Below are 17,625 nucleotides of genomic sequence, written 5' to 3'. Positions count from 1 at the left end.
AGGACGTGATGGATTACCCAACTGAGGAGGCAAGGGGAGAAAGTGAGAGAAGTCATTAGCCAGGGGTCTTGAGTGGGGACGATGGGTTAATAGAGGAATAGGGAAGGAGGAATGATCAAAAGCAAATGGCACCAGGTAAAGCCTCTAATACTAAATAATGTCGCCTCTTAGTTGCAGCAGGGGAAGCCAACCAACAGCCTTGGGACACCTGAAAGACATTTTTATTCTAGCATATGCTTTCCTGGACTGAGCCACTCAGCTGATGCCATGATGAGATGCATTAATCTTTGAGGTACCCCAGATTCTGTTTTGTAATAAAGAAGGAGTAACTAATGTAAAGCAGGGGAGAATTACACGTGGGACTGGCACAAAAAGCAAGTATTTTTCAAAGGTGGGGTTATGTTACTTGGATGCCACAAAGGCAACGAAGACTTTTGTGGCAGCTTAAATTTATTATAGCGTAATTTTTCATGGATGGAAAGAGAGCTTGTCGGGTAGCGTGTTGAATGGGTGGGACAATGGTCAAATTCACTTTCCACCATCGTCTAATAATGCACATACACTCGTGACATTACAAGTACCTCTGAGCCTCTTTTGCACTATTCGAAGGGTTGTTGATGCAGGATAGAAAGTGGACATTAATAGCTGCTTTTAAGAGAATGGACGCTGCAGCTCATAGAAGCTTTACCATCGAATAACAGATGTGGAAAGTGGTGGGAAAGGGCAGGAGGAACCAACAATGTGAGCATCATTTATTGTATAGAAAGGGTGGAGGACCTTTTCAATATGTGGTGGACATGTAAAAAGGTAAATGAATATTGGGAAATTCTTTAGAATGAGTTGAAAAAAATGTTTAAAATTACCTTCCCCAAAAGACCAGAGTCCTTTTTATTGGGAATAACCCAGACAGAAATTCCTAGGGGTCAGAAAAGCTTGTTTATATATGCAACAACAGCGGCCTGTGTTTCGTTAGCCCAAAAATGGAAAATGAGTGAGAGACAAAGAGGATTGGCAACTTAAGATGTTAGAATATGCAGAACTAGCAGGTTTAACACAGAACAAGAGAGCCAGAAGGACATATATTTAAAGAAGAGTGGAAAACATTGAATATATGGAAAATAATTGGACACAACTTGAAAACGCTGGCAGCATTAAGATAAATTCAACAGTGTAATTAATGTTTGAATGGTGTAAAAATGGAAAACTGACTTGAATGGTTATAGTAAAATATGCAGGAATGGAAGATATATAAAATGAACCATGGAAAGAGAAGGGAAGTCATTGGATATCAATCAGTTTGTAAAATGTTTATTTTTAATTGAATTTTTTTTGAAAATTAATTTAAAAGTTATACATGTCAAACAATGTGAACGTCATTTATGAATAAATTGGGATTGCTTGCTGCTCCATATTTCAAGCTGCAGCTCCACAAAATGGGATCTTCCCACTTTTCCTCCATGTGTTTGTATAGAATTGGTACATTTCATTGATCATTTTGACTTGCAATCCAAACTGGCAGAGCAATCCAAGCCCTCCATTGTGTTGGGTTGAGTGGGTATGGACTGAGCTGAGGTGTCCCTCTGCCCAGTTTTATGGGTCTCCATCACCCTCCCTCTGCAGAATAACACCAGCACCACTCTGCTGGCATAGACCTCCCACTTCTACCTGCCAAGCAGATGGGTGGAAATGGTGGTGGTTAGTCCCCTGCTGGCAGTAGCCAGCAGAAAGGCTTTAGGCTGGTACAGTAATCTGCCTGGAAAATAATGTGCAGTCTGTGACCCGAAATACTGCCACACTAATCACTCCTGGAAACAGGCTGTCCCTGGAATTATAGTAGTTTAAATAGAGATGAGTCAAACTTGCCCAGAAATGCCACTGGAGAGACATCAAAAGGCTACCATGTGGGGAATTAGGTCTCGTGGTGATAAAGAATGACCTGCGGACCATCCGTTCAGTGTTCAAGAAGTTGTGAGGCAAAAGTATTTTTTTAAGTAGTACTCACGTTATATGTGATGCTAACACACCCTCTTTCAGGAACACAGAAGGAGTAGGTCTGGAGGTGCCACAAACAATAGTCCATCTGTAGCTGTGACATCTGAATAACTTATGGAACATGCTGGTCATGATTTGGCTGTGTTGCTAGCGTGTTACTGTAATCAAATGAGAAAAATGGCAGAATAAAATGCAGATTTTTGAAATGTGGAAGAATGTAAAACCAATTTAAGAAAGCTTTCGGACTGAGCATTGTGGATACTAAGGAATAGAAATGCTCTTGGATGTGAGGTATTTTTTAAACACTTCCAGTGTTCTGAGTGTGATGGTGTATTATTTAAAGAATATGAGTAGGTGGGGTAAATCCCAACTAAGGTACCAGGAAAAGGAGGATAAACCTTACTACTGCTTGATGGTTTCCCTGCTTTGTGATGTTTATGATGAATTATTTTGACAATGTAATGTTCTCTTTAATGTACCATTATTTCATTTTAATATGAATGCATCACGGCCCTGGGAACTTCCAGTGTAATGTTGATCACAGTAGTTCTAAATAAATAAATGAAAGTTATAAATAAACATCTTAAAAAGGCTTTGTAAGAGTTCAATATTGCAGAATGTTTGAAACCAGTTCTTAGGATGATCTGGTCTAAAAGTATCACCAAAGGTACTTTTTCTGTGCACAAAAACATGCCCTCGTATAGTGAAATCTGAGACTCTGCATGTCCTCAATTATTATCCAAAAGGCATTCAAACACAGCTCCTGTTATATGGGAATATATTCAAGAGAATATTCACCATGCAGAAATTTTAGGAAAAACAATGAATTTGTCACATCAAATTAAGTACCAAATTGAGTGAGATTCAGTTAAGGAAATTATTCAATTAATGAAAGGAAAAGTTGACTTTTAAAAGAAAATTCAAAAAGGAGTCAGAGATGGAAAAGGTGGTTAATAAACCCATTTGTATTCCAATAGCTCCTAGCCTCCTACATAAAACAGCATACATACTTACGACTCAGAATTACAGATCAGGCTATAATCTAATCAAGTAAAAGAAGATGGATTTAGTTCCATTGATCTCAGTGGGACTAAATCATCTTAAATTCAAGTACTTCACTTTATCTTAGATGAAGTTTGCATAGTTTGCCAGAAAATATTTTGAAAATTACATATAGGAGCCTCAGGGAGCAATTCTGAGCAATTTTGGATTCAGTGAATCTCTGGCTCAGCTGGCTGGTTATCAGCTCAGCTGAGCTACACCACCATAACTACCCCATCCCAGCTCAGCTGGGGTACACACATGCTGAGTGTGTGCGTAGCAACTTCCTGTGCTTAGGATTTTTGTCAATCACCAGGTGCATGGTCTCAGATAAATTTATCTGTAAGCAAGTTCCACTGTGTTCAATGGACTTTACTATCTAGTAAAGCATTAGGGACTGTAGTCTCAATAGTCTAATGTTTTGGATTCATTCAAGCTAAGGATGTGTTTAGTTACCTTCCCAAATATTTATTGTTTACAGCTACACAGCACCCGTCTGCAAAGCAGACTAAGGGCTTGGTTTTATCAAACCCTCACAAAATATTAACAAGCCTACAACCCATTGTTATTCCTTGCTATATATCAAATAATGTTCATAAATATTGGATATGATTCTCAGGTTGGCTTGGAAAGTTTGAGTCAACTAACATAATAATTTACATGGTTTTCTTCATGACTGCCCAAGTGTATTGGACTTCATAAATCCTGTTTGTGAGCAGATTTTAGTAGAAAACCAAATTATTTGAAGACTTCAACTGCTTGTACTATATTTGACAAGGCAAGTACAGTGTGATTATTTTTGTGTCCCTTTCAACTATGTCCCATCTGTGACCTTTCATTTACAACAAAAGCCAAAACTCAACTGAAAGAAAGGCACACTTAAGCTTTCTAATTTCATTGGTCTTAAGTCCATCATTGGATTGTGGCCAAGGTGCTTGGGCCAAGATTTTTGTTACAGCAGAAATTCAACAACCGTCAAATGAATTCTACAGCTGCAGTGATTGCTGGGAAATAAGAAGCAAAGAAATCAACTGAATTACTAAACAAACATTCCATTTCATATATCTTATATTTTCAAATATCTTATCAACTTCACAGAGATGGACCCCTAGAATAATGCTAAAATTATACAAATAACTCCCCCCCCCGCCCCGGATACTTGACTGGTGAGTGCTGAAAAAACAATAAGGGCCAACATGATATTCTCTAGATGTTGTTCAACCACAAGTCCAATCAGCCCCAACCATCATGGCCGAAAGCCAGGGATGAGGGGAACTGTGGTCCAACCATGTGGCTTACCCTGATATAATTGAACACTTTGGACCAGTGCTAATAACATTTTGTATCCAATGAGAATGGCTTCTGGGATTATTCACATAGTTTCATCTGGTTAAATCCATAGAAAAGTTTTTGTCAATACAGATCTTCAATGTAAGAGTCAAAAGACTGACTCTTGACAAGCCAAAGATCCACTTCTAAAACATAAGACAAGCCCGCTGGATCATCTAGTCCAGCATCCTGTTTTTACAGCAGCTGAGGAGATGCCTATGGGAAGCCTGTAAACTGGACATGAGAGCAACAGCAAAAGATGATGTTCAAATGAACATCTCCAGGGATATTTTGAACTATTTTGACAAAAATGTTAGAACTTGTACTCTCACAAATATATGATAATGAATCCCATGAATTAAAATGTTACAACTAGATGTATATTAGGTGCAGAAGAGGACACTTTCACCAGATAAGGTTTTTATAATGCTCTTGTGGGGAACAAATTAGTCTTCTTTTGGTGGAATTTGCTCACCTGGCTTCACTTGTTTGATGAAGAAAATGCTGTCCATATCCCATAAGAAACACTCTTGTCAGTCACAGGCACATTATTTGTACACTGCTTTTTGTATACAGTATATTCAAAACAGTTCACAACAAACATAGACAAAAGCCGCAAACAAAATATTATAAATACACTAATTAGCTCTTTATAAAAGACAATTTCAAAGAGTTTAAAAATACACAGTATACATAATTTTCAAAACCATATAAACAGCAAAATACTGAGGATTATATTTTCTCCTCAAGTTTGGGAAAACATTGCCCTCAGCTTGGGGAGAGCCAAATTCAAATCCTCACTTGGCCATGAAACTCACCGGGTCACCTTAGACCAATCGCTCTCTTTCAGCCTCGTCTACCTCACTTTGCAGTGAGGATAAAATGGCCATGAGGCAGGGAGAACCCAGTACCCCCTGTGCTTATTGGAAGAAAGGCAGGATAAACGTAATAAATAAAATATCAAAGCAAATCATTCACAGTTCTTTACTAACATAAAGAGTGATACTCTCTGACCTAGGAATTATGCTGGCTTCTACTCCTTAGGAGTCACAGTAAACAAGCTGTCATGTTATCACGCTATTCTCTTCACAGTAATAAAAGTGATTTGTTACATACAATATATTTGGAGATCATAATCTGATGTAGTAGGCAGTCATGGGTAGAGTCTACATCCATGCCAAGGATGTGGTCATGGCACTATGACCCATAAACTAGTTGCAGATTTCCAGGAATGGAGCCCAACACAAGTTCCGTCATGTTAGCTGCTATTTGACCCTGGCAACAAGGAGAGCCAGGTTTTGGTGCCTAACTCTTCTCACAGAAGAATCAATCACAAGCCTGGCTGGCTGTTTCAAAACAATGTTTTGGTTTAAATGTGGGCGTTTATATTGGAGAGGAAACAAAACAATGATACACAGGGCTGACAGCCCTGTAGTCCAAAATCTCTCCCAAATTCTCCACAGTTGCATTAGGAATCCGGCCTTCAAAATGCCCTTTTTCTGGATCCTCCTCTAGAAAGTGTTGTCCCTGCAGGGCTAGCCATTTCTGGTGAACCCGGGGGCAATGCTTGTTTGATTTTTAGAGAATGAGCTTTTATTTGAGGTATTTTGTGTCCCTAAAATGTTATTGGCAGACACAGAGCTGGACTTCACTTGATTAGGCATAATGTTCCAACCTGGGCCTACTAAACTAGTTTTCTCTTCCTGTCAAAGAGAAGGTGGGGGGGGGGATCTTACTGCTGCCCCCTCTTACCATGAGGGTCTGGTTAGGTAGAGGTGGCATTGTGGTAGCCAGGTCTGCAATGGTGGCTTCTGTTTTTTGTTGGGTTGGAGGACATGATCGAGTACAAAGTGAGTGATGCGTCTCAATGGACTGTGAGTGAAAAATGTGGGGCAGTGTAAAGTGGTAGCACAAGTATTTGGGAACATTATCCTACTGCTTTTTGCTACCCTTCAGAGTTTTCCCTGGAGTCATCCAGGCCCACTTTTCCTAGCCTAAACTGGAACTAATATATTATCTCTCTCCTCTCCTTGTAGATGCTAGCCTCCTTGGGCCTGTCATTTCTTGAAGGGTTACAGAAACACCAGCCTCAAAAGCAACAACAAAACTTGAGGCAGTTGAAGCAGAAATAATTCTGGAGTTCAGACGGGCAGGCATTCAAGACTCAGGATAAAAACAGGCAAGAAAGAGTCCCAAGAAATACAATAGCAAAGAAAGAAAAACCAGGCCGGTAAAGCCAGCAGACCACCCCCAAATGCAAGCTTAAATATGAATGTCAGCTGACGGGGGGGGGGGATGATATATCTGTATTATTCTTTGCTTTTGTCCAGTTGCCAGAAAAAGAACAATACTGCTTACCCCTCTCCCTCCCCGTTTTGTTTTTATTTTGAAACAAGACGCCTTAGTTGATCAACATTTGTGCTTGATTCTCCAGGTTTAGACACACCCCAAACTGCTGCGATCTAGACTGAATCTACCCCTGCACTGAAAAGGACACCAACCCAAGGCCCAGGCCTCAGACAGGTACCAGTTTCCTATATAAACAAAAAAAAAAAAAAACAACAACCAAGGAGCTGACAGTGCTGCTTCTAACTAAAAGCACCCTAGATTTCCCAGGATGTTGAAAACAACCCTGTCTCACATACGTAGTTTTAATCATATATTCCAGGGACCGGGGCAGTCCTACCGAACATGCTACACTGGAATAAGAGATTTTAAAATTGCAGTCTGCTTAGAGGCATTCAGTAAGACTGTTTGTTCAAAGGAAACGTTTTTAATAGGGCATGGCCTAGTGATACTGAAACGCAAGCAAGAGATAATAGGGTCAACACTAAATACAGTAACTGCTATAGAAACCTATTGCATGTAATAACCACATTTTTAAAAAAGAATATTTCCAATACCTGACTCAAACTGATGAATTTTAAGTCTAAACTGGAAATAAAGGGGGAAAGCCAAACATGGAATTGGATTTACTGTCATGATGCATTAAGTTAAATGAAGAGCAGAAGGAGCAGTATCTTAAGTATGTGAGTCTTACCCATTTAATCCCCCATCATTGGATTAGAACACTCTACAAATAATAATCCGATAAAAATATGCCTTTATATGAGGGTTTTTATGATACCAAAGTATTAATATTTTCAAATAAGATGAGGAGGGGGAAAGGCTAATTGGTTTTCGCCTTTCGTGATGTTAATCGTCTACATCAGGCTGACTTTCTTTGGCCCAAGGACCACATTTACCCTTGACCAACTCTCCAACGACCACATGGCAGTAGTCAGTGTGTCCAAAAGTGGGTGTGAACACCATTTCTCTATAAGCTCTTCACTGTCAAATATGACTATTGTTGCATGTTACCTGTCAAATGCTTAATACCATTGTGTACTCTTATTATGTATTATTATTTATGGTGTTCATATCCTGCTCTTCTTCTGTAGGAGCCCATTGTCATATACTGCAAAATATCAAATATTTTTTCAGGTATAAAATATTGAAAACAAATATGATTGGGTGTATAACAGAGATATAAAATACACTCCTTGAAAGTTTGGTTAATGTTTAACTACCCAGATATTACCTGAAGAATATTTAACTTCACAAAGGATAATTTTGAGAAGAATGTCAAGGAGCAAATATATTTCAGTTCTAGTCTATTGGATCAATAGAAAAGTGAAAGTGATTCTGGGATATGCTATACATGTTGCTTTTTAAAAAGCAGCTGATGAATAAGTAGATATGTTTTAACAGTTGTTAAAATATTACATCACCAAAAGACTTGGAAAAATTAAATGTTCCTCCCCTAAGAACTCCCCAGGGTGATTTATATACTGTACAAGAAATACAGTAGCCATATTTCACAATGTGCTTGATACAGGGCCATGCATCTGTTAAATGATCATTGCTCCATTTTTAAAGATTATTAGCATGTTCTGTTTATATTCAATTTAGATTGTGTTCCCAATACTATGTTCAAAAACAAAACGAAATTACAATTTTTAAAGCCATGCTGATTGTCACTATTTTGATAGATGCCTCTTGAAAATTAAACTTCATACGCACAAGGAGTTGCTGTTCTTCAGCTTTCAGCCATGTTCCCACCAGGCATCTAAAAAGTGGACTATGGTGGCTGCAGCTCGACTAGAACACACATATGTAACTACATGTACATCACTATAGTTCACAGTCATTTAATGATTAAGTATAATAACAGTACTGGTAAATTACATTTTTTTCCCTTTCACCAAAATAACACAATCATTACTGTTTAATTAAATTAAGCCATTAAACTGCAATTCTTATGTTACACCACCTAAATGAAAATTGTTACATTGCATTCCTCATTGAACATAATCCAATTTAAAACAAAAAACTTTCCTACTGCGGTTCCCCCTGAGAAGGGCACTGCCTGCTGGAGCAGAGGTGCTACAGCAGCTGACAGACCCAGTCAGTGTAGCGACTAAAAACCCACCCTGTCAATTTCCCCAGTGCTCCTGATTATGTTCAGCAACAGATGTCCCCACTTGGATTCAGGTTTCAAATCCCTATGGAAAAGTCCAAATTAGGGGTAAGAGGATCAGAGACTGGGCAATTCATTATTTTACACCCGGGTGGCATTAAAATGTGTGGGTGCAGTATTGTTAGCAGAAGAGTTTGACAGGTGTGAGAATCTGATAGCCTAGCTACTGAAAACAGCACCCCATTGCATCTCCCAGTACGTTTCCGAGTACAATTCAAATTGTTGGTGCTGACCTTTAAAGCCCTAAACGGCCTCGACCCAGTTCACCTGAAGGAGCGTCTCCACCCCCATCATTCAGCCCGGACACTGAGGTCCAGCTCCGAGGGCCTTCTGGCATTTCCCTCCCTGTGAGAAGTGAAGCTACAGGGAACTAGGCAAAGCCTTCTCAGTAGTGGCGCCCACCCTGTGGAATGCCCTCCCATCAGATGTCAAGGAAATAAAAAACGATCTGACTTTTCAAAGACCTCTGAAGGCAGCCCTGTTTAGGGAAGTTTTTAATGTTTTATCACATTATTATTATTATTATTATTATTATTATTATTATTCTATTGGGAGCCACCCAGAGTGGCTGGGGAAACCCAGCCAGATGGGTGGGGTATAAATAACTTATTATTAGTAAAAAGGTAAAGGTAAAGGTACCCCTGCCCGTACGGGCCAGTCTTGACAGACTCTAGGGTTGTTCGCTCATCTCACTCTATAGGCCGGGAGCCAGCGCTGTCCGCAGACACTTCCGGGTCACGTGGCCAGCGTGACAAGCTGCATCTGGAGAGCCAGCACAGCACATGGAACGCCGTTTACCTTTCCGCTAGTAAGCGGTCCCTATTTATCTACTTGCACCTGGGGGTGCTTTCGAACTGCTAGGTTGGCAGGCGCTGGGACCGAACAACGGGAGCGCACCCCGCTACGGGGATTCGAACCGCCGACCTGATGATTGGCAAGTCCTAGGCGCTGAGGTTTTACCCACAGCGCCACCCGCGTCCCATTTATTATTAGTAGTAGTATTTTATTATTATTATTAGGACACCTATGTCTTCAGCCAAGAGATCTGATGGACTTGATTTTAAAATGATTTTTTGTTTTGTTTTTTAAGTCACCATAAGATTTGAAATAGCATGGTCATCATAAAAACTTATAGGAAGGAAAATCTGATAACGTAGGTTTTGATGTGGGCTTCATGGAGCCAGGGACCCCGATCCAACTGACAGAATCCATTGTGTGTGACTGGGTCACTTGCAGGGTCAGTAATGGGGGGTGAAATTGGACGCACATTCACTTCCAAGTATGGTTACAGTCTATACCTCACCATATTGTTCCACCATCATTCCAGAGTGGCATCTCCTCCCCTGCAAAAAGAAGAAGAAAATGCTCAGAGGGTTTTGTTTATTTAAATTAAAAACATATAAACTGCACTTTTGTGGAAAAATAATAAGTGTACAACATGAGAATATAATGCTACAATAAAAACATCAGTACAAACATTAAAAGCAGATCAGTAAAATTAGTTGGTTAAGAAAATGAACATTTATTGGATTGAGATGTACAGCACCTATACTTCAAGGTGCATTTGAATTATACTCTTCAAAGAAGGAATGATACACATGTAGATGTCTGGTTTCTCTCACAGATTTCCTTAGTTGAATAACAAAAAGTTGAAGTTTATGCCTCGCACTTCTCTCGGGGCACCTCCTAGTCAGAGGGATTTGTGGATAGAGCCCAAAGGCAGCCCAAGAGAGTTCTGAAAGCCAGAGAGAGAGAAAGAGAGAGAGAGAGAGAAGGGAAGTAAGTAATTATTTTGGAGACAAGACCTATGACAAGAGTAATAGGAAGAAAGAGCCAATATCTTAAGATCAGTGGTTGATAAATAAAACATGTTGTTCTCCAACTGGATTACTGTTGTCTCCTATTGCAGACTGAGCTGCTGGAGTAGGCCACAAAGCTACATAATGCTTGTGTCTGGAAGTGTGGTCAGAACGTAGCAAGCAGTGGATAAAGTGACTGACGAGATCAACAATGGGTGTCTTGTAAGAAACTTTCTCACACCGAGTCAGACCAATAGCCCACCTAGCTCAGTACTGACTGAACACAGACTGTCAGCAGCTCTCCAGAGTTCCAGACAGGGAAGCTTTCCCAGCCCTAACTGCAGGTGCCAGGAATTAAACCCGAGACCTTTGCTCTACAAAGCACCAACATTCAGTATAAGAAAGTTGGGGAGGGAGGGGAAGAAGGAAAACAGATTTCATCTGCTCATTTTTTCTCCCGCTCCAAGATATGTTTTTCCCCAGGAGTTTCCACATAAGGGGGCAGATCTACAAGTCTTATCCAATTCTGTGGCTATTTATTTATTTATTTATGTGTTTATATTTTTTTAAAAAACTTTTACAAATTTTTGCAGCTGCCAGTGCTGCAAGCTGAAGGGGAAGATTGGCATGGGGAGGGAGGCTCCTTTTTAAAATGGCATGAGGGGAGAAGATTAAGAATTGCTTCTACTCTTGGCACCAGCCGTCTACTTCATACTGCAGGCTCAGTTTGAACAACACCCATGAATAAGTCACAGACGTATGTGTAACTTGAAGTTGCACCCTCAATATTTTAAATCCAGAGGAACATGTTCTATTTAATGCATTAAAAAAACAAACACAACCTTGCAAATTAGGAGTAAAATATGCAATTTTTCTTCGACAGGACGCAGGTTCTGCAGTTACTTTTTCTATTAAAAATAGAGCCCATCAGATACAAGCCCCTGCATTTTTAAGTAAAGCCCCTGTATTTTAAGGAAAATTCAGTAGCATTTCAAACATGTGACTTGCAGAGCAAGAGTACAGTTAGCCAAAGCAGTTGCAATTTAATCAGGTGTTCACGTTATTTGCTGAATTACTGACAAAGGCGTAGTTGACTGAACCAAGCTTATGGCTTTGAAGAGTTCATTCTCATGGCACAGCCTTTGAATTATTTTTTCCGTCCATGTGACCTTTTGCTTCATCAATATTCATGCATTCACTTGTTATCTTAGAGGAGAAAATGTCATTTTAGGAAATAAAATCCAAGAAGCACAGAGTACCAATAGGTCAACAGCATGCTTATGCCTAATGAACCGCAGACAGTGCTGCAGATGTAAAAATTAAGAATCTCTCACAAATGGTTTTCAAGACAATGTGCTGAAGCCTTGGCAGCAATGCAAGGACTGTGTCCAGAGCCTCAGCTATGAATCTGGTTCAGATCTGGACTGAGTAAGATGGGAATTTTTATTTCCACCATGGGAGCCTAATTAACCCAAAGGCCCAAAAGCACAGCCACCTGCTACAAGGCAGGATCCGCTACCCATTATCCAGGAGATCAAGCCTGACAAAGAAGAGAACATGAGCTCTACAGAAAGGTACTGATAGAACAAATAGCCCCTGCTAAATTAACCCAGCCCCAAATCACATTCCAGATTTTCTGGCAGAAAACTCCTTCCTCAGCTCATGCAGAAAACTTCTTCCTCAGCTCCAAGAATCTCTAATTTAATTTAAGAAAGAAAACAGGACTCTGGTCCTCAAAATGTCATATATTTGAAATATTAGGCCAGGAGAGTGCTAGATACACAAGCCTTGTCCCCTGAACCTTTGACCTTTTGCAAACACATTCCAGACATAGAATCATAGAATTGGAAGTGACCCTGAGGATCATCTAGTCCAGTGGTTCTCAACCTGTGGGCCCCCAGATGTTGTTGGACTACAACTCCCATCATCCCTGAGCTCTGGCCTTGCTAGCTAGGGGTAATGGGTGTTGTAGTTCAACAACATCTGAGGACCCACAGGTTGAGAAAGGCTGATCTAGTCCAACCCCCTGCAGTGCAGGAATATGCAGCCATCCCATACAAGGATCGAACCTGCAGCTTTGGCATTATCAGTACCATACTCTAACCAACTGAGCTAGACATGGGTCAGTCCAAAGGTCCATCCAGTATCCTCTTCTTACACTGGCCAACCAGCTGCATGTGGGAATCCAGCAAGCATTTGTGATTCCCAGAAACTGGTATATGATTGTGAAGGTAGAACAAAGCCATTATCGACCTCCCATAGGCATCGGGTTGGTCCCTGTGAGAACAGAATGCCAGATTAGATGGACTTTTGGCCTGAACCGGCAGGGTTCTTATTATGTGCTTATTTTCTTAGATATATGTGCCTGAAACGTGTTTGCAAAATGTCAGTGGTTCAGAGGACAAAGTTAGTGCATCCTGAAATCTCTTGGCTCAGTATTAAATATTCCTCTAGGCATTCATTTTTTACTGTCCCTTCTTTATCCATATACAGTGGTACCTTGGGTTAATGGGGCCTCCCGCTGCCACTGCACCGCCGCTGCACGATTTCTGTTCTCATCCTGAAGCAGAGTTCTTACCCTGAGGTAATATTTCTGGGTTAGCGGAGTCTGTAACCTGAAGCGTATGTAACCTGAAGTGTATGTAACCCGAGGTACCACTGTAATGTTCACATTAATGTACAGATATCAGGTATATGACATACAGTTAAAGCTTGCCAGGATTTTTCTGAAAGCAGGAGAACCCCTGAGGCTCTGAAGTCCCTTGGGATCCATAGTGGGAGGACGGAAGCACTCTCACTAATTAATTTCTTTGCCCATTGTTACAAGCCAGATGGATACAGAGCCTAATGTTTATCTCAGAAAATGCTATTTGTGGGTCAAGGCCCCGCTCCCCGCTTTGTGATGAAATAAGACACAAGGACACAAGTATTTTAGGTTAATGGGCTAAAAAAGGCCACAACTTTATTGGTTACAGCATGTAAGTGATATTGGCTTAGGCATTGGGTCTAAACAGACTATACTTTACTCCTGCCCACTCTGCAGGGAGTCACACAAGGGTTAACAACCTGTAGGGGGAGCTTGTTGGTGCACATCAACTGGAAGCTTTCCCCTAGAGTCACCGAGGGTCGTGCCATAGCCCTAGCCACCACCTGGGCAGGCACCACAACCGCCGGATCCCTTTAACAGAATACCCTACAAGGGGAGGTGCCACAACCTCCCCTCCAACATGCAACACATTTTCCAATGCCTAACTGCCAAACCTTACAAAGTTGTGATGATTTGCTACAAGGTAGGTGAAAAACCAACTGGCTGGTGCCAATCTGCCAAGTGGAAAAAATACCTACCAGGCCCCTTGAACAAGCAACCAACTGAGGTCCATAGCAAGGTCGAGTACTGAAGCAAAACCTAGAGGGAGGGCAGGCGGGTGATCCGAGGAAGCAGGAACAAAACAAGGAAAAGCTCGTGGGCCCGCGGCCGTTTAAATGCGGCTAAACTACGCCCCTCACCCAGCCGGATTGGCTGGCTGGGGGACATGACGCCGGCCCAGGACTTCAGTGACGCAGGGGGCCTGGCCACGCCGCCCCGCGAGCGTGGGAAGTGATTCCTGCTCACAACCCCTCCCCTCGGGGAAGAGGAGAGGCTATACTATAAGGCTCATAGTTGGATCTAACTAATATGATTCAGTGGATACCCCTTCCTCGCTGGTTTATTTCCTGTTGCATTCCAAGACCTCATTCAACTGTGCATCTATCATTTGTGAGACTGAAAGGTGGTGCTCTTGCTGAATTCCTTAATATAGGAGGCCATAGGATGCAATGCATGCATAGCAGGAGCATGGCATGATATATATAAGCTAGTGTGGTATAGTGGTCAGAGTGTCGGACCAGGACCTGGGGGACCAGGGTTCAAATCTCCACTCAACCATGAAGTGCACTGGGGGACCTTGGACCAGTCACTGCCTCTCAGCCTAACCTACTTCACAGGGCTGTTGTGAGGAATAAATGAGGAGGGAGAGAACCATGTAAGATATACTGAGCTCCTTGGAAAAAAGGGGGGCTATAAATACAATCCATCAACCAACTGACTAACTAACTAACTAACTAACTAACTAACTAACTAACTAACTAAATATAGTGAAAGGAACCAGAGCCTTTCATTAAGATCTGTCTCCCTATGCCCCAATGGCTTCCTCTCCACACCCAAGTGAACCAGAAATCTAGAAACCTCAGGGGTTTTTCTCATAAGAAAGGCATGCCTAGTCTAGCATCTGGTTCTCACAGTGGCCAGCTAGATCATTCCTGTCTCCTGTACCATGACATCACTTCCCGTCTGGCCCATTTTTGTTGTTTTTCAAAGGAAGGAAGGAAATTCCCCGTAGGAATTAGTGGACTTTATTAGCCAGGCAGGCGGGCCCTGGAGGATAGGAGGATGAGATAATCCCTCCTTTACTGGAAGTGATTGGCAATGAAAACATTTCATGGGGAAGATAGAGCCGCTTGCTTCTCTGAGAGATCAATTAAGTACATATAAATAATGTCATTGATAAGCATTGCTGTGTGCCCCAATGGAGCAATAGTTTCCTTCAGTCAGCTAGGGACCATCCATACATTATGTCATGCATCAATGTTTGGAAATGTAGGGTGCTGTCTTGCTCAGTCTGGACTAGTCTCACAGGCAGAAACTCTCTAGGGTTTCATTTATTTTTAAAAAAATAATTTTTATTAACCGACCAATCAAATCAAATCACATCACATAAATTCCGAATTACAAAGCCGAATTTTAAATTTTGTTGAGGGGACCCATATTTCAAGATCCGAAGGGGGATTCTGATCATCTTCTTGCTACTGCGTTAATGTCTGAATCAGTCCAAACAAAGTTCATAATTCTATCCAGTCTTATCTTGCTGTTTCCGCATCTCATCTTGTTCGTATATTTTCTCTTTTTTCTTTATGATCTCTTCTGATAATCTCCTTATAATAAACACCAATAATAATCCTGTGTGAATTTTCCATTCATCCAATCCTCAAATCGAGATGGTTTCCATATATCATCGCATTCATAGATAACATCACTCTTTCCATCATTAATCACAGAACTGTCGTTCTTAAGTCCCTCTGAGAAGTTTCACCCACAATATAAAAACAGCTCTATTTCTCTATTTCTCCTCCCAGACTTAAGTCCTCCGACAGAACTTCCCAATATGGCGACGGTATTTTTAACTGCGTCAGAAACTCTCTAGGGTTTCAAAGGAGGAGTTTTTCTTAGTGTTACCTGGCAGTGCCAGAGGACTCTGCATGCAAAACCTGTGTCCTCCCACTGAACTATAGCCCCACCTGCGTTGCAAAGGCGGTAGCAATGTTGCTGTGCCAAAAACAAGGCTTGGATAATGGTTAAAACTGCAAGTCCCCACACCTAGCTTGTTTGATATCCCCCAAAAGGATTTCTCAAAATGAGGAAAGGCCAACAATGCAGTTCAACAGAAAGTGGGACATTTTAGGACAAAACCTCTAACTTCAGATATACAGTGCTGGAATCTAAATTGTCTATGACTTTGCAGGAAATTGACGTTGGAATTTAAGTGGAAAATCAGATGTAAACATTGCACCAAAAGTAAAGGAAATCCTTGTACCATTATACAGATCTGTGCTTTGGTCACATTTATAATGTTCTAGTTGTTGGAAAAGGTGCAGAAAAGGGCTGGTCAAGGGTAGCAGCTCTTTCCCAGTGAAGGAATATCTAAAATGTTTGCTAAGGGCAGAAAAATGCAAATAAAGGAGAGATATTATAGATATTTATAAAGTTATAAAGAGTATGGAGAGAGAGGGCAGCTGCGAATATGCTCGTATTGTTTATTCCATTTGTTGTACTCTGTTGCCATCTGTTGTCAGACTCTTGATATAGTATATTTTCCTTCTGTGTGTATATTTCCCCCTTTACTTTTTTACCTCCACCCTGTTTCACTGGAGTGCCAAAATAAGCGCTCACTGCAGTGAAGTTCATAAAACTGCTTCCTCCCTGGAGAAGGGCACTAAAGTAAAGGCTGTTTTACTGTTCCACCAACCTCCAAGACACACTTTTAAATAAATGGTCCCCTCCTGCAATAAATTGCTATATAAATGAGTACAGGAAGCTGTGTTATACTGAGTCAGACCACTGGTCCATCTTGCTCAATATTGTCTACTCTGACTGGCAGCAGACCTCTAAGATTTCAGGAAGGAGTGTCTCCAAACCCTGCGTGGAGATGCCAGTGGGGATTGAACCAGGAACTTTCTGCTTGCAAGACAGATGCTCTACCACTGAGCTACGACCTTTCAGGTGATTTTTTAAAACAAAAATTCCATCTTCTGATTGAGAAGGGAAATGAGCATGCCCTCATGGGACGTCTTCAAGCAAAAGTTGGATAACCATCAATTAGGGATGCTATTTGTCTGAATTCTTTGCACCAAACAAAAGATTGAACTATATGGCCTATCCTGCAATGCTTCCTCTTCCAACTCAATGATTCTATTAACTTTCTATTATTTTTATCTAGCATGTGCTGAAACCTTCCAATAATATTTTGTTATTTTATAAAATACTGCTGCACAGCCCAAAGCTTCTCCGGTGACTCATTTTTCACTGGACATGTTATCTAAAAATTTAATGGCAGTCTAAAAGATCAAAAGTGGAAAACTTTTTAAAATAATAATAATAATAATAATAAGAGTTTGGATTTGATATCCCACCTTTCACTCGCCTTCAGGAGTCTCAAAGCGGCTGACATTCTCCTTTCCCTTCCTCCCCCACAACAAACACTCTGTGAGGTGAGTGGGGCTGCTTGCAAGTTCAACTCGAAGATCAGTGTCACAGTGTGTGTGAATGCTAGTACCTTGGAAAAAGCTTCATTAGTTCTCTGCTACATCATAGGAGAATACTTTGCCAGTGTCTTGATACCTTTATGGAAA

This window comes from Podarcis raffonei, chromosome 6, assembly GCF_027172205.1.
Source record: "Podarcis raffonei isolate rPodRaf1 chromosome 6, rPodRaf1.pri, whole genome shotgun sequence".
NCBI lineage: Eukaryota > Metazoa > Chordata > Lepidosauria > Squamata > Lacertidae > Podarcis > Podarcis raffonei.
The sequence above is the reverse complement of the archived record's forward strand: the minus strand, read 5'-3'. Positions refer to the sequence as shown.